The sequence below is a fragment of the Spermophilus citellus genome (genome assembly GCF_964194105.1).
Source record: "Spermophilus citellus genome assembly, chromosome: 18".
In the NCBI taxonomy this organism is placed as follows: Eukaryota; Metazoa; Chordata; class Mammalia; order Rodentia; family Sciuridae; genus Spermophilus; species Spermophilus citellus.
In genome coordinates this window covers 48,294,411-48,318,261 of record NC_138200.1, presented here as the reverse complement: position 1 = coordinate 48,318,261, position 23,851 = coordinate 48,294,411, and positions in this window count along the sequence as shown.

Sequence of the window (23,851 nt, the reverse complement as noted above, 5' to 3'; positions counted from 1 at the left end):
GTTTTATTAAATACATGCATACATTACCCAGATATCTACTAAAATAATAATAGCAGATGAGATTTTTTAAAAATTGGAACATAACCTGAGTATGAGAAGAATGAGAAAAGTTAGGTGCACATAAATATTTTCATTTGAAAATATTTTCATATCCTCACTTATCTCTCCAATGAGTTCTACTAGTTGAATAAGTACCAATCATTGAACCAGAGTTATCCAGAAATAATATAGTGATTTAAAAATATAAACAATAATTCAAGTTTATCTCGTCATTTGAGGGGGGGTATAAAGTATAAAGGAAGTGTCCAAAACAAATGAATGGGAAAGGATAGGAGTAGAAGGAAATGAGCAGAGTCCTGGCCTTGAGAAGACTACCCAAACCTCACATCAATGGCAGTGCACAATATTTCTAAAGAAAGAACAGATATTTCAACCAAGAAAAAAGAAGATGCTACATAGAAAAGGAAAATATAAGAAAGAGTTCTGAGAAATTAAAAATATGGCTGCCATGAGTCTGGGATTTAAACAGCTGGAAAATGTTCTGGGTAAGATGACTTTCACATTTTGGTTTATCTAAATGCATGCAAGAACTCCTTCCATTTATGTCTGTGCCTCTCTCTAATCTTCTGCTGTGCCTTGTTTGCCTGAATCAACACCATTCTTGGTTCTTTTTCTCCTGAAAATAAGTGGCCTGAATGGAGCAAGTGGAAGTGGGAATCTGTTACTCATGTCTCCTTCAACCATCACATATCCTGGCCTCCTATTTCTGGACTCTGATGAAATAATTCTGGGTGAAGCCACTTATTTTTTCCCCATAGCATTCCACTTTTCTTCTTTTAATTACATTACTTCTGTTAAGAAAACTGACAATGATATACCTGTTAAGATTTTTCCAAATGTGCATTGATTGTTCTTATGTACAAATAACTTTCCTCATTCTTGTCATACTCAGATTAGGTTTCAATTTAAAAAAAAAAATCTCATCTGCTATCATTTTGCTAGATATCTGAGTAATGGATGCATGTTTTTAATAAAATATGTTAAGCTTTCTTTTTTATTCTATGATAATAAAACTCAATTGAACATGCATTAATGCACTGTAGGTTTACATTCTAAGTTAAATAAGAACTCCTTATTTGAAATGAACTTCATGTTGCATCTTATAATTTCCAAATATTGAATTGCAATCAAACATAGGGTCATTTCTGTTCAGAGATTTATAGTTTAGCAGATGCCCCAACTATTATATCTCTCTGGTTTCTAATCTGTATTAATTAAAAGTCTTAAAAGTCTCATTTCTTCTGTCCTTGGCCATAGACCACTGATCTGAACGATTACTGCAAGCAGAATCTGCTGCTAGCCCCAGCTCAGGTGAATAATAAAATAGAAATATATTGCAGTTAATTTTGAAGCCTGAAAAATATATTTGAAACATATATTTTTCCATTTTACTTGTTGATTGCAAAAAATAAAGAAACACTTTTTCCCCAAAAGATGTTTTTGCATTACACATTGTTGTAAAGTATTATATTTCTCATGTAACCATCACAATAACATTTCAAGGATATTAGCATTACATTCAATTTATTCTTGGATCCATTTGCTAAGTGAAGAAATTGAGGCTTAAAAAATAGGAACTTGATTTAGTATACATGTAGTTGTGTTAACAATAATTATCAAACTATCTGAAGTGTTTACCCTGAGTAGCCACAGTAATATATTTTTTTCATTTATTAGCATATTAGCATATTAGTCTACATAGAAATCCTTAGCAATAGGTATGGCTTAACCCACCTCAACAAATGAGGAAACTATAATTTGAGATATTAATTAAAACTGCAAAACATTTAATGTCATGAAACTTATGAGGGATTTGAGATGAGAAGAATTCAGGTCCCAAATAAATGTTAATTTCACAACCTCCACACAGCATGATATCAGTGTATGCTGATCCACTCTATGAACTTTTTGCAAAATAGCAATTGACATGATTTAGAATTTAAAAGAGTGATTAAGACTTACATATTTCTTAGACACCTGGAGCCTTGATCTGTTTTCCTTTTTGGTGATATATCCAGGATGAAATTTGCATCAAGGATGCAGACTTTGAAGAGGCAAGGAACTATCTAGGACTTCATCTGGCAGAAGACACTTCAATAGAAGCCCTTTTATCCCAAGTGTGCTTCACACCTTTAGTATCATTCAAGAACATTCATTCAGTGTTGACACCATTCACAATTGTGCAAATGGCATTATCAGATTGTCAGGCAAATTGAAGCAATTATCTCATGAGTTTTAAGTAATGCACACATTGACATATATTTGCCTTTTGATAACAAGGAATGATCTGTCAAGCTGAAAAGCCGCTCTATCATTGAAATGCTTCTTAGATATTTATTTCATTTCTGGGGGAATGACAACCTCGGCAATAAACAGTGATATTCTTTCACTTAAGGTGAGTTTCAGGATTAGAGAGTTGAGTTAGCACTGGCAGCTTGGCATATATTAGCATATGAAAACACTCAGCAATGCATCTCTTGGGAAAAACGGTAATTAATCACAGACAAACAAATTGTAATTCTTATTATGCATAATAGTGAAGAAATAATATCTTAGCTTCACACAGGCTGGGATTTAATGTGGGATGGGACGCTAAGAACTGCACAGTGGGAAGTCTTGTAAGAGTGTCTGAACATAAAGATCACTGTATGATGCATTTCTCTGACAGAGAGAACAAAGCAAAACAAACCATGATGGGATAAATAATCATAATTAACAGCCTGAGTAAGATTCTTTTCTACTACAGAGAAGAGTGGTCCTTTAACGGCCATCTATTTTCAATTCATGTTTTAAAATATGTAGTGTAGTTCAAGGACAAAGACAGGAATTCTCAACTCTGGCATATCAATTGAGGAAGTCAAACAGCTCAGTTTTAGGTAGCTCTGGTTCCTCTCTCTCTCTCTCTCTCTCTCTCTCTCTCTCTCTCTCTCTCTCTCTCTCTCTCTCTTCTATGTATGCTGGGCATGCAGTGGCTGGTATGCATGTGGAATGGAGGTATCTCCCAGCCTGACCTTAAAATATTGTCACAAAGAGTCCATTCATTGTTTTTCACTGACCTGTGAGCTTTGTTCAAATGTTGATCAGTTTAGAATTGGAACATAAATTCATATTTTTAAGTGGGTTGGTATAAAAACAGCTATAATCCCACTACAGTTATTAAGTTTTACTTGTAAATAAATTTAAATATTTTCATGGCTCCTAAAAGTGCTGTGAACCTTTACCACATGGCTTACGGTACTTCATTGATGCCAGCTCTGTTACCAGGTCCTGCAGAACTGGTCAGATATCTCATTATACCACCCAAGAAAACACCCAAGAGTCAGATTGTACACTTTTACTTTTTACAGAGTAAACTATAAACATGGATGTTGGTTTTAATTTCACTTTGCATCCAAGATTTCTCATTGTAATTTTTAATATTGTTAATAAATTGTAAAGGTAAGGTGTGCTTTGACACCTTCAGCATGGTCAGATGATTCCACAACGTTTGTCATTGGAGAATAAATCTTTATTATTTTTATTATTTTTTAAAATATTTTTATTATTAATTTGAGAAAATCTTTATTTATTGGCAACAAAGCATATTTTGTATTCAATAATGGATGTTTCTGGTAAGAAGCTAGGATATAATTTTAAGATTTCTACTTGGATATGATGTCCTTTATGAAAGAACATATGTCATCAACTTTCCTAAGTGATTCTCTCAGATTTTTTCATATGCAATTTCAATTCCTTTTTCTTCTATCCAAATGTGATCTCTCCTATCTAGAATACCAACTTCACACTAACTTAAAAAAAATATTGAATGGAATCACTTTTTAAATTAAATGTATGAATAAATTAATGTCTTGCTCTTGACTTAAGCAAAGTGTATTATACAACTTTACATTGATAGGACAAAATATCTGAGAAAAACAACCTAGAGCAGGAATGACTCCTCTTGGCTCAACAGTTCCAGGTCATGGTTGGTTGACTCCATTGCCTTGGGCCTGAGTGGGTCAGAACATCATGGCTGAAGGGATTGGTAAAAGGAAAGCTGCTGACTCCATGGTGGTTGAAAGAAGAAAGAAAAAAGGGCTGGGGACAAGAGAGCCCCTAAGGGAATGCTCCCAAGGATCTTTGCTCTCCAACTTTGTTCCACCTCCTACATTTCCCATCACTTCCCAGTAATCCATTCAGCTATGAATCCCTCAATAGGTTACTTCATTGATGATTTCAGAGCCCTTTGATCCAGTCAATTCCCCCAAACCCCCTCTCTGAATATTGCTGCATTGAGGAACAAACCTTCAATACATGAGCCTTTGGAGGACCTTTCAGACCAAAACCATAATAAGGATTCTCTGGTTAATGGTAATAAATTAACTAAAACTATTCAGATCATGTTCTTTCCTGTCTAAAATGATGGGTGACCTCACAGTCAAATTGTGACAGCAAACCATGAGCTTAATTGTCTATTGATACGGAAACCACTATAATCATATTATTAAATTATGTGATTCTTTCATGTTTTTAAAATAAAGGCTTAGCTTTCTTTGGAGGACTGTTGTGAGAAATATCACAAACTATACATTGTTACATAATATGAAATGCAGAAGCCTGTTCTAACATTTAGTAGGCACTCTAGTGATTAGGCATTGATAAGTAAGGAGGAAGATTTAGTCTCTTGTGTATTCAGGAAAGGGAGGGGAAGGAGTAGAAAATAGATCAAAGAATGTAGTTACGCTAAGAGATTGATGTTTCATATCTCGTATTTATGTTAACTATCTTTATTGAAGTAGTTTACATGCAATGCAATTCACAAAATTTAAACATGGAGTTGAACTTTCAACAAATTAATAACCCCAACAATTCTAATATTAAACATTTTCATTACTCCCTCCAAAACAAATCTCATGTCAATCTACAATCTTCTATCCCAGTGTTCTGCCTCTGGCAAACACTGATTTGCTTTGCACTTTTGCTAGAATTTCATATAAAGGGCATGGTCGTCTGCAGCCTTTTCTGTCTGGCTTTTTTCATTTAGAACACCAGGTTTACAATCGATTCATGTTGTTTCAGGAACTAGAGGTTCATACTTTTTTAAGTACTGCCAAGTCATGCTAAGTAATTCTCTAGTATGTGATTGTGCATTATAATCAATTTACCAATTGATGGGCAAGTGAGTTATTTATAAATTGGGACTACTATCAATAAAACTGATACTGATGGGGGTGGGGGGAGTGTCCAGGTTTTTAGCATCCAGAAAAGATATTTGAGAAGTACATGCAGAAATAACAGGCAGAGCTTAGATTTATTAAAAGTGAAAGTGAGAGTAGATTCTGTAATGGAGTGTGGAGCAGGCCACTGAGAGTGCCCCCAGCCCCTATATCTGGGCAAGTCTGCCTTATGTGCTGAGCTGTGCCTCCTTTCCCTCCCCTCAGACATCTTTGACCATGTTGGCCTATTTCTTTTCTTTGGTTACTTTATTTCACCTAATTAGAATACAGACCTTGTGGTGGAAACTGCTATAGTGACAAGTCCTTCCTGGTGGGAGTGCCATGGTATTGGGACATATGACTCATATCCCAGTCTTGTACTGCAGCTAGCCTTTTCCTTTGGTTCTGCCCCGCCATCTTGATGTCTCTAAACTCCTACCTCAAAGTAACTATGAGGATTCTTTTATATACGTCATACACATAAACACCTGTTTTATTGTGATATACATTTCAGAGCAATAACCAAGGAGCGGGATTGCTGAACCATATGAAACATCATTACTTCCACCATGTAAGAAACTGCCAAAATGCTATTGAAAATTACGGTATTGTTTCAAAGTGTTACGGGGAATGTACAAGTCCAACATTGTTTGAATGGTCTTGGCATTCTTTTGGAAATCAATTTCAGTAAATATATGGATTTGTTTCTGGAATTTCCATTATGTTCTATTGATCTGTTTGACTGTCCTTATGGCAGTACCATACTGTCCCAGTTCTATGCCTTGTAGTGAGTTTGGAAACAACAAGTGTGAATATTCCTACATTATTATTCTTTAAAGATTGTTTTAACTGTTATATATCCCTCAAAATTTCATACAAATTTCTGAATTAAACTTTTTACAAATCTTTTTACAACTAATTCACCTGGAATTCTGATAGAAATTTCATTAAGTCTGTCCATCAACGTAGGCAGTATTACCTTCTTAATAATATTCTGTCTTCAATTAACTCAATGACATATATACTTATTTCCTTATATTTAAGTGAAATGATAATAATAGTGATGTAAGAAGTAGGAGAGAGAAATTAGGTTGACGGGCTTTTTCACCCCCCTCTCTCTTTCGCTTTCTTTTTTGAAATTTTCAATATTTTACTCTAGTCTCTTCTTACTTTTATTATTTTAAAGAGTGTATCACATTGACTTTTTATATTTTTCCCCAAAGTAAAAATTTTCCATGTCTTCTTTGAAAATTTTCTTTCATTAACATTCTGTACCTTGGAAATAATGTGCCTAGTTGTGTTTTGGGAGCACTTATCAAATTTGGTGTTCTCTGAAATTTCTGGTTTGGGCTTCTGATGTTAATATGGAGAAGTTTTCTGTCATTATTAATTCAAATGTTTCTTCTGTCCCTCCCCTCACTTTTCCTTCTAGTATTTTCTTTTACAACATATTACAGCTTGTGTTTCATAGTCCTTGGATATATATATTTTTTTCCAGTACCTTATTGTGTTTACTGTTTTGGAGGTTTCCATGGAGACAGTCTCAAGCTCAGAGTTTCTTTCTTAACTCTATACAATCTACTAAAAATTCCATCAAAGGTATTCTTCATCTGGTACAGGTTTTTGGATTTCCAGCATTCCCTTTTTGTTTTTACTTTTGATTTTCTTCGTTTTGCTTTTATTGCACCTTTCTTCTTCAATATTGTCCACTTCATCTGCTAAACCCCATAGCATTGCAATCATAGTTGCTTTAGATTCCCAGTCAGACCAAATGCAATGACAAACACCTATAGTACCAGCAACTCAAGAGATTGAGATAGAGGGTCACAAGTTTGAGACTAGCCTCAACAACTTAGGGAGACTATCTCAATAAATAAAATAAATAAAATAAACAGTACTAAGAATGTAGTTCAGTGATGGTGAACCATTGGGTTCAATTCCCAATACCGGGGGGGGGGGGGAATCTTAGTCTGACAGTTCTAACATTTCTGCCATGTCTGGGTCTGATGTTTGTTCTTGTTTTCATACTGTGGTTTTCCTTTTTAGTATTTCTTATAATCTTTTAATATTTTATTTTTGATATTTGGAAAGGATATGCTAGGTAAAAGGAAGTGACGTTAGTAGACAGTAAGAAACAGTAAATAATAAATGTAATAATCCTTTAAAAATGTTGAGATGATGTTGGCAGAGGAAGGGAAATTGTTTTTCAGTCCTATGGTTAGGTATCAAACTTTTATTGAAACTATTTCTCTAGATTATGAACTTTACAAGAGTTTCTTAATTTTTTTTTTCTCTCCCTTAGGTGGGACAGATCTAGAATGGACTAGAGTTGGTGTTTCCCTTTTCCCAGGTCAATTAGTCTCTGATATGATTTCAGCAATTTAAGTTTTGGTTAACTAGTTCCTTCTCAAGTCAGGTCTTGTTAAGAAACACAGAGTGTCCTGGAGTATATCTTTTCTCTTTCTAGAAATAGAATAGCAATCTATGATAATCATTGTAAGAATCTGGTCCTTGCATTGGAGATAAAACTAACAAAAGTGTGAGCTCCTGCTCTCCATGAAAGGTACTTTTGTTTTTCAGAGTGGTCCACATTGTGCCTTTAACAATTTATAAATTAAAATTGGTTTTCTAACCCAACACTCGTTCCCCTGGTGATTTCTTATTCTCACTCTTCTTCTGTGACCTATTCCCTGTGTTTACTTGTCTGTCTCTCCAATTTTCAAAGAAGATGCTTGCCTTCTGTTTTCACCCCTCTAACAAATTCTGGAAGATTTGTCCATTTGTTAATCTGTTCACATTGTTTTACATGTTAGGATATAGTGTCAACTTCCAGGTTATTTGTTTGCAGAACCAGAAACCAGAAGTCCCCAAAGCTGTTTTGTTCTTTATTTAAATTTTCATGTGTTACAATCTTGAAATATCTTACACAGAGTAAATGTGCAATAAGCACTGGGTTAATGATTGCAGAATAAATGTGGAATGATCATACCATCTTCCATAGAGGTTGTATACATTTCTTGCAATAATGAATGTGTAAGATATCTCTCCTGCTGGGAGATAACATTTATCTATTTGAAGTTTGAAATGTGCTTGCCTTTTGCGATGCAGATGAATGCTAAAGTGTGAACATAAAAGAAAGCTACTTAATTTTCTTCCTTTCCTTAAAGAAATACCAGCAAAACACTCTAAAAGGAAAAAAAAAAAAAACTCTCCAAGTTTGGCCATGTCCCGCACACTTATTGTCATAGTACAATAAAGTTAGTTCAGCCAGTGTCTTGAGTCCTAGACTTAGTATCTAACCAAGTAATTAAACGTGAGTTTGGAGAGCATGCTCCTTGGGTCTAAGAATGGAATAGGTAGATTAGATAAAAGTACAGGCTCATTTTTAAGAAGTTGATCAAAGTTATATAATGCATTAGTTTTTTTTCTCATCATTCACTCTCACTAGATGTGTTTGCCAGAGAGAGTTACCTGATATGATATTGTTCTTTTGAATCTTGCTTTCATGAGAACATAAAAAAGAAATGACTCAAAGAAAGGAAATAGCACCAAATATCAATAATACAAGTTGCAATATAATTTTATTACATTTGATATGACTTTTCAGAGCTAAGTTAAAGCTAGCAGAAAATTCTTTATCTGATCATTAGTTCAGTGTTCCGTAGAATAAAGTACTTTGAAGGCTATAAAACTGGGTTGTATCATTTGATTTTAAGGAACTGAATATGAACTTACTAACATATATTACTCAATATGAATTTTCTTTTACATCTGCTTCTATGATTTGCATAATTAAGGATATGAAAATTACATTTAATATTCTAGTTGTGCCAATTCATATGTTCCTTTTAAAATTTATTCCTTAAATTGTCCCCAGAGTTATAGCCTTATATTTTTAGAAAAGTTGATTTCTAGTAGCACAAGTAAGTTTTCAGTATGTAATGGTAATATGTATGTAATAAGATGATCTAAATTTCTAGAATCTACTTGTTTTACTATTAGAAATATGATGCTTTCTAATACTTTTTGTTATAAAACAAGTTAAAATGATTATGATACTGTAATTTCAGATACTTCAGTTTTATAGAGATAGAATAAAACTTTACTGTTTCTAACACTAGAGTGATATTGGTGATAGAAAACTATTGAGATAATTATTTCTTCTTCTTACCTTCATAGTTATAAAAGAAGAAACAATCTAAGTGAATATTGTATTTGTATTATTTTTTCCAAATTAACCATTAATTAATTTTCTAACAAATAATAAGCATTAGGTACTGCTCTGATGCTATTACTATAATAGTGGACAAGTTGGTAAAGATACCAACCCTTGTAGAACTTGCAGTTTCCTTGGGAGAATATTAGTCAATTCCATATAAATATAATATGAAATAACATCCATGTGTGTTATAAGAAGAATTAGCAAAGCATGTAAACTTTTCTGTCAACCAAAGCATAGAGTTAGGGAAGGAAGGGAACATTCACCTATAGGTAGTATAAATATCTAGAGGGTATGTGTCTCCCAGTGATGCTGGTTCTGCCCATTTGTCTAGTACAGCCTTCTCCATACCAAACATCTCTACCTGGATATAATACAAAACCTTAAGTGCTTCATGGAAAGAATCAAATCCATCTTTCAATGCTGAAATTCCTAACCTTACTCATTTCCCAACTTTTTATCAATGATATGCATCTATTGATTTACAGTAAAATATCTCTTCAGCGTATTTACAGCTTTAATGGGAATATGCTTTGGGGTGCTTAGTGCACAACAGTTTCTACGCCATTCCTGTGTGTGTCTGTGCATGCATGCATGTGTGTGAGTGTGTGTGTGTGTGTGTGTGTGTGTGTGTGTGTGTGATCCTTATTACAAGATATCTGGGTCTTTTTGCTCTGATACTTGCTTTTTTAATTACTGTGTTCTTACACTTTCTTTTTATTTTCTGAACTACATTAATCCCCGATAAGGTGATATGTCAAACATAGCACTACTAGAACACTGCTGTAGTTTGGATCTGTAGTATCTCTCCATGACCGGTTTTTTTAAGGGCTTGCTCCTTACACTCCTGGGGGGTTGTACAGCTATCAGGAGATGGAACCCAGTGGAACATCTCTGGATCATGAGGCATGACCTTGAGGAGATCACAGGACTCCAGTCACCTCCCTCTCTCTTTTGTTGCATGGATCACCATGAGGTGAGCAGCTTTGCTCTGCCACATAATGATTGCTCTATGGTCATGATGTGCTGCCTTATCAGGGGCCTAAGAGCAACAGGAACAATCAGTGCTGGGCTGGAACCTCTAAAAGTTCAAGCCAAAATAAATCTCCTTAAGTGGATTATTTAGGACATTCATATTAATGACAGAAAACCGACCAGTTCTCCCACCAACATGAAATTCTTCTCTGGTACTTGCACCATCAGCACAGAAATATGAGTGATGATATGATAATAGTAACCACCTGGGTACTTGAGAAACATATGTATCAGGGGAGCCTCATTCCCCATCAGTATAAATATCAATTCAGAGTCAAGATTAAAATTTTCCACTAATATGCCATTATGTAAAAATGTGAGTGTGTAACCGATGTGATTCTGCAATTTGTATTTGGGGTAAAAATGGGAGTTCATAACCCAATTGAGTCAAATGTATGAAAGATGATACATCTTGAGCTTTGTAATGTTTTGAACAACCAATAAAAAAAAAAGATTAAAATTTTCTGGTTTTCAATGTTGCCGATGATTCCAGTGATTAGCCAACAGTGTTGAGCTACAGCTTGCAGGGTGAGCTTATTAATATCTGTATGAACCCAAACTGCTTCCACAAGCTCAAATCTTTACCTTCCACCATGAATTCCAATGTCATTGAACAATCTCTCTCAAACACACCATTTTCTAAAACTTCAAAATCCTTCTGAATGATGACACTAGTCTGGAATAACATTCATCCTTCTATTCAATGAACGAGTTTGTTTCCCACATTTCAATCAAAACTCATATGTATCTTCTATAAGAATATTCCTTTTCTCTCTCTCTCTCCCTCCCTCCTTCTCTCTCTCTCTCCCCTCCTCTGACATCCCACATAAAAGTTTCTTCTCTTCCTTATACTATGTGAAAAGATTATATTTAACAACTGTTATGAGGGCTTTACTTCACATTTGGAGATATACTGGAAGGAAAATTATATGAGCAGGAGATGATTGGTTCTTGTGTCCTCCCTAAGACCTGTTGTTCAGAAGTTTCTGATGATGGTAATGATTACACTGGAGCCAAAGCCATGCAAGCTTAATTAAACAAATTCAAACAGGTACCCACTTAAATAAAAAGGATGAAAATTGCAACATGTTTACATAGAGACTATAATCAACTTCACCCAATTAAATATGAAAGAGAAAGACACGGAAGAGGGCTTACTTGGTTTGTTTTTATCTTTATTTCTCATTCTGCACATGAGAAAATTCACACAATCCAGACAATACTAAATTAGTAGGATAAAGTAGGCCTAGGGGAGTAAAAGTTGAAGTTACAGCAGAAAAAAAATTACAGCAGATGAATAAATGGATTAAAGGAGAAAACAGTAGGAACATGAATTCATACTCCTGATATACACTGGGTAATTTTAGTTCTGATTAATAGTAATCATCACAATTCTATAAGACAGTAATTTTATTTCCATTTTCAACATAAGAGAACTGAGACTTCAGGAGAATGAATAATTAATCCATGTTTATATCATTACTTCTGACATTAAGTCAAGTTGATATTTAAATCAGGGTCATTTTTTTTCTATTCCATCCATAGTTTTAACTCAACCATGCAGATAAAAACTGAACCTTTGGACATGAGAGACACAATAAACATTAACTAGTAAATAAGTAAATATTATAGTATATTAACCAATCAAAAACTGGTATCGATAAGGATATTGATGAGATGAATCAGTTAATCTCATCATTAATAAAACTTGTTCTTTCACATAATCTTTTTTTTTAATCAAGTTTCTTTTCTTTATATAAAAAAAAGTTCTTCCACAGCCTCCTGATCTGCAGTACTGGTTGCATTTGCAAGTTTAACATTTTTCATGCCATATCACCATTAGAACATATCAGTGATTGAGCAGTATTTGAGAAGGAGGTCATTGCTTTCCTGACCTGTGGTAACTGACTGTAAATTCCTTTGGCTTTTGGCTTCACAACATTGCTGCCCACTACCCATATGTACCAGTTGTCATTAAATAAATCCACAAATTCAATCATATTTTGATATCACCAAAGTCGCTTTGAAACCATCTGAAATTGATATTTTGATCTTTTATGTAGTTTCATCATAAAATATTTGGCATTTTCTGAAAATGCTTCCTATAGCATATTGGCAAATTTTTCTTTTCCTGCATGTCCATATTTTTGATCCACAAACATCAGACTTATGGCCAGCAGCACTGTAATATGTGCCTGAATGAAGCTTACCTAATGTGCATTTTCTTTTGTATGTGTGCATACATAGGAGCACCTAGCACTTTAGCACTGTGCTTGGGGGGCCATAGCAAACTTTGAATGTCTAAGACAACAAAAAGCACAAAAGTGCTGGAATGTGAAACTAAATCAGGCATGGAATAAAAGATACTGGTTAACAGTGTGGCATCAGAAAAAAGAAAAAGTATGTTGCTTTATTCAGCCTCAGCTGGGAACATGGGAATCAGAAACATGGGAATCAGACTTTTCAATTCTTTGTTTGCATCTGCAGACAACAAAAATGCACACTGTATGTTGATTTGGGGGTTAAAATAAATTTTAATAAGCATACAAATTCACAAATATGGAATTCATAAATAATGAGGATCAACTGTATTTTGGCTCATTGAATGAAACCAGGAGATTTTGAGCAGAGAATTGAATTGACCTGTACTGTAACAGATTTTGTAGTGACCAGAGAAATATTTAAAGAGTTCAACATTAGTTTATTCTTCTGCTTATTTTATAGCACCTGGTCTTTTCATTTTTGCTGACAGTGTGATTCTTCTGGACCATTTGATTTCTTTTATATAGTGTACATCATACACATACCTCTAGTGGTCATAGGTTCCAATCCAATAAACCTCTTGTAATTACGTTATTGGCTCAAAAGATAGCACATTTTGTGTATTAGGCAGGGTTCTGTAGGGGCCCAGAATCAATAGGAAGTATGATTACAAAAGGGATTTAATAGATTGGTTTAAACAACTAGCAGCTGGATAGTTCACATTGGCCGTCTGTAGGCTGGAAAACTAGAGCAAGTTGTGCTGTCCAAGAAACTAAAGCCTCAGAATAAGAGGGATCAATGATATTACCTTAGTCAAAGACCAAATGCTTCTGGAAAGTCACAGGAGAATCACTGGCAGAGTCCACTTTGGAAGAGTGAAGGAGTGAGAGTCTGATGTCCTCAGGTGAATGCAATAGCAATCAAGAACCCATACATCTGCGCTTCATTGTTCTTCTAACTTCTATTCCCTCCAAGCCACCATCCTATTGATGGCTCATGCTTAGGGAAAGTCTCCACTTTAGTTTGCTATCCCACATGTCAATCATTCCCAGACACACCCTCATTGACATACCCAGAAGCTTCTTAATCTTTGGCATCTCTTAATCCAATCAAGTTGACAATTCAAATTAACCATTACATTGTGGTTCCAATCTTAGCTTTGCCAACTGCATACTGCTTTGTCTTAAATTTATTCATATTATTTGAGCTCAGACTCTGTTTATGTAAAAGGAATAGTTTGCATTAACGTGTAACTATTGATAAATTCCTTCTAAATTTAGTTATTTCTTGCTAATGAGATTTGTGTATGTTGTTTACTTGAAGGTTGATTGGTTCCTTTTAGAAAGTACTTCCTGCCCTAAAAAAAATTGAGGATCATATTCAAAGATCAGTCTTGCTAATGTGAATTTTATGGGAAATATCAATCATATATCAAAGTTCAAAGCAGCCAAGTTAGTAATCCAATCTATCAAAGAGATTACCAGCCACTCTACTGAGGTGTGAACTGCGAAGAGCGTGGATTTACCAATCTCTATTAACTGGGACATTATGCTGCCTCTTCTGTGCTTCCTTCTGAAAAGACCTTTCCTAAAATAATTTATTGTTCATAATATTCTTTCGATATATGCCTCTTTCTTCTTTTTTTGTTTCTTATAAAATAAAAGTGCACATTATATCCAATTTACTTACTTTTTGTTCACGTTGAACTAGGCACAACCTCACAAATGACTATCAAGAGATCCATGGGCCTAAAGTAGAGAGTACAGAGGTGCCTATTATTAATATATGCATTGCAGCTGGTGATAGGCCTGACCTGGGCCACATTCACTATCATTATTCATTAATATTAAAATAAAGTGGCCGTCAGCAGCTAAAATATGTATATTTTCTATGTCGAATTAAAAGCTGCTTTGCAATTCTGTTAAGTCCAAAGATTATTCAGAGGTTATTTGTTATTACCATTAATTGCTTTATTTGTTTTTTGGTGAGGGAGAGAATGAATCAATATGATACTGGTCTGAGCCACCACTGGAGCTGCATACAAATTTGGAAAACGATAGTTTCCTTTGAGCATGATATCCCTGGAAAAAGACACTTCTCTCAAGCAGGAATTTTATGAGTCCAGGTTTACCTGTGGTAGAATGACAATACACTGTTCTGTCTTCATTGCTCTGCTAGGTCCCAGCTTAGTGGCATGAACAGTCTGGCTGTGGCCATGTTACTCTGGATATATTGGTGCAATCACTTCAGTATAACATCTGTTCTAGTCTTAGGCTTCTGATATTACCATAATGATCTTTTTTTTTTTTTTTTGAGGAATTCAGAAGTCTGTATATTCTATTATGCTGGTGTTTCCTCAGTTGAAATGAAGTGGGTAATTGTTCTTTTCAGCTTTGCTAAGCTAATCAGTTGTGCTGTGGTTTATCTAGGATGGAAAAGTCCCTATGGCTCTATAGTACTATAGTATTTGGGGACTGTAATTACCTTGAGCTTTCTGGCCCATTCCCTATATTCTCAGGCATATGTGTTCTTTAAAAATAAGTTACAAACACTTCACATTTGGTTCACATTTATTGTAGGAACCTTGTTTTCCAGTGTTCATTCACTTTGATTTTCAACATGGTCTCAGCAAGTGATCAAGTATAAATGTGACATTAGCCCACCATCTCTTTGGCTAGCAATATGGCTGGGGGGATAGGAAAGTTCATGGGGTAAAAGAAAAGGGGATTTATAAAATGAAATGGTATCAAAGAAAACTAGGTCTGCAGAATTTTCCAAAGTCGGTACATTCACCCTCATTAAATAGACTAAGGGGAATGTCAATGAGAGGCTCCTGCCCTCTCCATGTATTGTCTTCATTCTGAGACATTCTGCTCTGAGGATGGTCTCCTCAAACCTGAATTGTGATGGCCAAAGATTCTTTAAGTTGCTCAGTTCATTATTTATGTCCTCATTTCTGAATGTGGCACATGCTTGGAATTTACTAGTGATTATAAATTACACAATTATATTTGTGGCCTTTATGGAAAATTATATTGGTGTGTTTGTTCTCTGGGATACAAGTTATCCCCACTCAATCACAAAAATCTTCTCCTTGAGAACACGATTAGTTTGTACAAAGAAGTTTTACTGTGAAAACAAAAGATCCAAAAATGGACAGGGAGCTACTGGTATATATGAATATCATTTTTGCCAAGAACTGTCATTAGAGGCTGTTTACCAGTGAGGGCTCCCTCAGGCATTACAGGCTCCAAAGCACTCTGCAGATGCACTTATTGGGCTGACCCTGAGCCTTTAAAAGGCAAATAAACCAACATATCAACATGGGAACTTAATGCTTGGAATTTAACACAGGGCGGTTTGTTTTCCTCCTTATCCTGCTAATGTCATGTCTAGATTAGTAGGTGGCATGTTTTTCTCCACTCCCCTACCCCAGGACATATAAAACAGGAAAACATTTGGTCATCTTCCTCCAGAAATATGCTTAATACTTCTGGGCCTGGGCTTGCTCTATAAATACTTGCAGAAGAAAGTTCTGTTAATTAACTAATCTAAAAGAAAACAAAATAAAAATTAAAAAAGTTCATAGGTTACTAGGAAACTTCTTTCCCAAGATAAAAATGTCTATATTTAGGTAACCTGCCATTTATGTGGGCTGAAAGACCAAGAAGGAGATTTTTATAATGCATGTTATTAGTACATTTATAAAACACACACTCACAGATACATTTTATCATCTCCATCCTGAAGATTCTAATGTAGAATAATTGAATACATCTTGAATAGTTGTGACTTTTTGGTTCTTTGGGGTACAAGGTGTATTTGTTGATACTAATTTAGACAAAGGTATATTTGTTGATGTTTTAGAGCTAAAATTATTAAAATTATTATTAAATTTTAAAATTATTTAGAATAATTGTATTAGAGAAAACTTTATATTCTCCTTTATATAGTCTTTCTCTTAGAGAAGTATGGATGTTGGAGTATGTGAATGGTAAGTTTACTCAGTGACAAATCACAGCCTTCATTTTCATCAATCTATCGAAATCACTTCCTTCCAGATATGTGCCAAGTTACATAGAGATGTTTTCAAGTTTTGTTTCTTCATCTTTTTAAAAATTTAATTTAATTTTTTATTTATATATGACAGTGGAATGCATTACAATTCTTATTACACATATAGAGCACAATTTTTCATATCTCTGGTTGTATACAGTGTGTTCACACCAATTCGTGTCTTCAAAGTGTACTTTGGATAATAATGATCATCACATTCCATCATCATTAATAACTCCATGCCCCCTCATTTCCATCCAACCCCTCATCTTTATATTCTGAATACACTCATTAGCCATGCTTATGATGATAAGTTCTCAGATTTGTATGCTGTTAAGTTGTCCTTCATTCATCCATCCATTCATCCATTCACTCACTCACTTTTGCAGTTATTTAAATACCTGTTTAAACTGAATGATTTAAGTACTTCCAATGTGTCTGAGTCAGATCAAGACTTATAAACATATACATATGCTCTATCCTGATGTCTACCAGTTTAGGTGAATATTCAAACAAAAATAAGGAATCTCTACTGAAAATTTAAACCACCACTAGGCCAACATTGTGTAGATTCCAACTATTTGCTTTACCAATCTACATATAATCAAAGATCCATACATACACACAATCAGAGAAGCAGTCAATCAATGAACTCAGCACATATTTATCCTGGAGTAGACAATGTGACAATGTGACAGGTACCAGGGATAACAAAATAGATAGGCACAATGATGCTTCTGAAGACTTCCTGGCATTACATCCTTTTTCTATGTAAGTGATGCACTTCAAAAAAAATTCATCCAGAAGCCAGGCACAATAATTAATTATTCCTAGAATATATTCAATGAATCCAGCAATTATTTTGGGGAGGATCTAAAATGCATCACTAAACAAGGGAAGTAACATGACAATATTGTTTCCTGCAAGGGTCAAATTTCTAAGAAAAATATGTAAATTAGCTGATAAATGCTCACTGTTGACCTAAGCCAAATAAATAAGAGATGAAATAGAGAGGAATTAGAAAGGGTATTTCATCTAAGGAAAAACAAACAAACAAACCAACAAACCACATTTTACTCTTTTCTACAAATAATCTGAAGGCCAAGAACGATAAGAGTTAACATTTTAAGGGAATCTTGAGGTATAGAACAAATATTTTTATCTCTCTAAAATTTAAAATATATTTTGAAGTCTTATACCATAATGTGATGATATTTAAAAATGGGTATTTTGAAAGGTAACTAGGTCATGAAACCTTGGAACCTTCAAACTGGGATTAGTACCCTAATAGAGAAGAGACAAAGATGATCTTTCTCACCTATGTGAGCACCCAGTAAGAAGACATCCACCAGGAAGAGTGTTCCCATCACTCTTGATTGACACCTTGATCTTGAACTCCCCAGTTTCCATAACTGCGAAAATGAATACTTGTTCAAATTGTCCAGTTGATGGCATTTGTTATGGCAATGGAAGCTGATCGAGACATTTTTTATTCTCACCAAGGCTTCTAAATCATTGCCAATCATAGAAACCACGGATCTCATCAACTTTGCCCTTTTTTGAACTTTTGAACAAAAACAAGGACTTATATTAATGCATATTTGATACTGTAATTGTGTGCCTTGTCAACCTCCAGCCATCCTTAATTGATATTTACCAACTAGTGAGAGCCTAGGAAAAATTTCAGGCAGAGAAGATATTAACATTTTTGACAAAGGACTTCATGTGACAAATTCCTAAAACCTTAGTGGTTTAAAGCTGAATACATGCGTTATCTTACTTTTCTGGATGTCAGATATTAAAATGGGCCTATAGGACTGTTTTCCTTTTGGAGGCTGTACAGGAGCCTTATTCAGCTTCTGGAGACTACCTAACTCTGTGGCTCATAACCCATCTCTAGCTTCAAAAACAGCTGTACAAAATCAGCACATCTATTTTATTTGTTTCTAGAGTTAACATCTTTTTCTTCCTGTCCCCACACCTGATAATTTAAATTAAACTTTTATTTAAAAATGTTTGACACATAAAACAGCATATATTGAATGATATTCAATGCATATAATGTGAGGATTGGATATACATTGTATAATGATTATCCCAATTGAATTAAGGCATCCATCACCTCCCAGACTACATATTAATCTCTAGGACTGGTTCATTTTAAAACTAAAATATATATCCTATGATCAACATATTCTCATTTTCCCCCTCACCCTAGTCCATGGCAACCACTGTTCCATTCCCTTTTTCTGTGATTTCAACTATTTCACATACAAGTTACATCACAGATTATTTATCTTTCTGTGTCTGGCTTACTTTACTTAACCTAATGTCTTCCAGATTGATTCATGTTGTTTAAAATTGCAGTATTTCTTTCTTTTTATGGTTGAATAATATTGCATGTGTATATACACACATATACCATATATGAATGTATGTATGTATTTTTCTTTCTCTATTTATTCACTATCTTGCCTTATTATGAATTCTACTGCAATTAACCTGGGAGTGAAAATGTCATATTCAAATCCTTATTTCATTTTGGGGGGAATATGTATCCAGAAGTAGGAGTTTGGATACTATGTTAGTTTGTTCTCTCTCTCTCTCTCTCTCTCTCTCTCTCTCTCTCTCTCTCTCTCTCTCCATTCTCCACACTGTTTCCATCTAGTGGTACCACTTTATATTCTCACTAAGCATGACCAGTCTTCCCTTTTCTCCATACCCTTACCAATACTTCTTACCTCTTGTCTTTTTGATAATAGACATCCTAAGTGTGAGGTGATTTGCGTGGTAGTTTTCATTTACATTTCTCTAATGACTAGTTATGTTGAACAGTTTTTCAAAAACTTGTTGACCATTTTTTATACCTTCTTGGGGAAAAAAGTATCTATTTAAGTCTTTATTCCGTTTTAATTGGTTATTTGTTTTTTATTTACTTATTTTTGCTACTCATATTCAGTTGTGTGAGTTCTTTATATTATAAAATTTAACTCCTTGTCACAAATACGGCTTGCGAATGTTTTCTTACATTCATTCCATTGGTTGTCATTTGTCTTTGTTGATTATTATTTACTGGGCAAAAGCTCTTAACTTGGGTGCAGTCCTACCTGTTGATTTTTTCTTCCAATGCCTGTGATTTTTACATCATATCCAAGACCAGTGTTAAGTAACTTTCCTCCTCTGTTTTCTTCAGACCTTACATGTAAACATTTAATCCATTTGGATTAATTTTTGTATGTGGTATAATACAAGACTTTAGTTCCACTGAACACATATAAACATCCAATTGTGCTACATCGCCCGACTTTTACTCTTTTATATACTCTTACTTCCACAAGAACCTTGTGAAAGAATGTTGGAGTGATTTGGATAATACAGAATAATCTCCCTATCTCAAAGTTCTGATCCTGGGTTTCTTTGTATGTAGTTATGGATCCAGTTACCTATGCATGCATGTGTGTGTGGTATGTTAATGTATGTATATGTATGTATGTGTGTTTGATAATAGTTAGTGCTTGTTTCTCAGAAATACTAGAGGTAATAGAGGGAAAATACCCAACATCATGTTTATTTCTAGATCAAAAACTTAAGAAATTACATTTTTATATATCTCCTAATCATCATATCATTTACTTAATGGGAAGTAACCACTCTATGGGGACATAAAGAAAAGGTATGCAAGGCTCAGCTCTCTCCATGTGTTGACTGGATTTTGTAATAACCCTATTTTTTGTGAAGTGTTTATTTTGAAACCACTGGGGAGACAGGAAGTATGTCTCAGAATAAGTTAAAATTCCAGCCCTGATCATCTCTGATTTCCTGGGGCTATTCTTAAGTTAGATGAAGTTGTTTCCACTCTGTTCAGTAGGCAGAGGTTCTGGCTTGGTAAATCCTACTGCTTCCCAAGCCCTCTCCTAATACTTTGCCCAGTACTGACCCTTTCCTTGGTAGTTCTCAGAAACTATTACAAGGGTAGATGTGCTCTGAGGACTGACTGGGAATGGAGCATTTCTTTTATTTTTCCTTTTTTTTATTGGTTGTGCAAAACATTACAAAACTCTTGACATATCATATTTCATACATTAGATTCAAGTTGGTTATGAACTCCCAATTTTACCCCATATACAGATTGCAGAATCACATCGGTTACACATCCACATTTTTACATAATGCATTATTAGTAATTGTTGTATTCTGCTACCTTTCCTATCCTCTACTATCCCCCCTCCCCTCCCCTCCCATCTTCCCTCTCTACCCCATCTACTGTAATTCATTTCTCTCCTTGTTTATTTTCCTGTTCCCCTCACAACCTCTTATGTGTAATTTTGTATAACAATGAGGGTCTCCCTCCATTACCTTGCAATTTCCCTTTTCTCTCCCTTTCCCTCCCACCTAATGTATCTGTTTAATGTTGATCTTTTCTTCCTGCTCTTCCTCCCTGCTCTGTTCTTAGTTGTTCTCATTATATCAAGGAAGACATTTGGTATTTGTTTTTTTAGGGATTGGCTAGCTTCACTAAGCATAATCTTCTCTAGTGCCATCCATTTCCTGCAAATTCCATGATTTTGTCGTTTTTTAGTGCTGCATAATATTCCATGGTGTATAAATGCCACATTTTTTTTTATCCATTCATCTATTGAAGGGCATCTGGGTTGGTTCCACAGTCTAGCTATTGTGAATTGTGCTGCTATGAACATCGATGTGGCAGTATCCCTGTAGTACGCTCTTTTAAGGTCTTCAGCGAATAGTCGAGAAGGGCAATAGCTGGGTCGAATGGTGGTTCCATTCCCAGCTTTCCCAGGAATCTCCATACTGCTTTCCAACTTGGCCGCACCAGTTTGCAGTCCCACCAGCAATGTACAAGAGTACACTTTTCCCCACATCCTCGCCAGCACTTGTTGTTGTTTGACTTCATAATGGCTGCCAACCTTACTGGAGTGAGATGGTATCTTAGGGTGGTTTTGATTTGCATTTCCCTGACTGCTAGAGATGGTGGGCATTTTTTCATGTACTTGTTGATTGATTGTATGTCCTCCTCTGAGAAGTGTCTGTTCAGGTCTTTGGCCCATTTGTTGATTGGGTTATTTGTTTTCTTATTGTTTAATTTTTTGAGTTCTTTGTATACTCTGGATATTAGGGCTCTATCTGAAGTGTGAGGAGTAAAAATTTGTTCCCAGGATGTAGGCTCCCTATTTACCTCTCTTATTGTTTCTCTTGCTGAGAAAAAACTTTTCAGTTTAAGTAAGTCCCATTTGTTGATTCTTGTTATTAACTCTTGTGCTATGGGTGTCCTAATGGAGCATTTCTTGACTAGCTATGTCACCATGATATCACAAGGATGATATAGACTATAAGTTGTTCCCCAAATTTCTTTTTCTTAAAAATGGAAGCTAATGTGAGAACTATAGAAGGGTAACAATTCTTCTACCTGTAGAAGTTATTTGACCAATAGTTTATGGGAATCCCCATTAAGGTATTCTTAAAAACATAAAAAGCATCTGACTTGGAATGAGGCAAATTCAATTCTGCTCTTATTGTTCCTGCTGTTTCATATCTGCATAGATTTTCTTTAAAATAGTCGTCACATTCCTTAGTTCTTTCTCAGAATTTAGAAATCAGGGAAGCAGAAAGCCAAAGGTATGTTTCTTCTTAAAAACTCAACTTCTCCACTTTCAGAGAAATGTAACATAAGGGGAAAAAATCAATAACTTGATTTCCTTTCTGAGAGATCTGTTTTGGCTCTTAAGTTCTTTGCCTCCATGGCTTGCTGTGATATTATCTGTCCCTCAATAAGACACCGAATAAGAGAGCTGTCAGGATGCAATGCCCTGAAAAGGACTAGTTTATCCCTAGACCAGGGCTCCTCCTCAGTCTATTCAAAAATGTTTTCCTTCTCCCCAGTGACTTTATGTTACTGTTTCTTTGTTTGTTCAGATAAATTGGAAAGACCTGGAAAAAAAAAGTAGAGGGTTGAATAAGACAACAATCAAAACACCGGTACAAATTCACTGGATAAATAAGAAACCGATACTCTCACAACTGGAGAGTCTACCTTTGTTAAGTTACAGTGTTTACAATTGGACTTTTAACTTTGGATTCATAAACTGGATCTACCTTCCTAAAAAAAAAATGTTAGTTCATGTTTTACTTTACATAATATCCAAAAGATCTGAATTGTGATAATTTAGAATATTCTCTTTTCATTTAAATGTGCCAAGACCCAACTTTCAGTAGCCTGAGTATAGCCCCTCCCCCTTTTTTTGCTTCTGGAAGTATTAAAGGGTAGCAGAAAACAACAACAAAAAAAACCTAAAACACCCCCTTAATGAAACAAATGCGACCATTGTTCCAAAAAACAAGATTGGGATTTTTTAAAAAAAATTTTTCTTATTTTTATGAGTGACTTACCCTCCCACTTCCAATTATGGTCAATATGTTGGAAGGTAGGACTAAGGTCTAATTTCTTTTCGTTTTCCTCATTGAGACCATGTCATACTCTCATGTAAATATTTATAAGTCTGAATTGAGCATAGATATGGAATTGACCACACTGTAGGGTCTTAAAGGATAATATATTGTATTTGATAAAATAAGTGGCAGATTATGTCTCCTTTAATATGAGCCATCTTTAAAACAAAGAAAGAAAAATCTGATATGAGGCTTTGTGAATACTGTGGGGGAAATCTAATAAATTCTGAATATTATCTCTTTTATTTGAATACCCAACAAATTTCTTGTGCTATGGAATGATTCAAATACTTATTATAGATGGATATTTTTATTTTCCAGATTAGCAATAGCTGCAGTCTTCATATTCTTCATATCAGAATATCTAAAACCTATGGTCCATTTTCACCTGAAAGAGGTCTGCCTGGGAGTTAACCAAAATGTAGATTAGCAGCTTCTAAATACAATCTTGAGGACAGTTATGTCTGACTGTTGAATACAAACATGAGAAGCTTTGTTCCATCTTCTAACTCGATGTCTTATAACATTGGAATTTGTGTGGGGAAAAACAATAGAC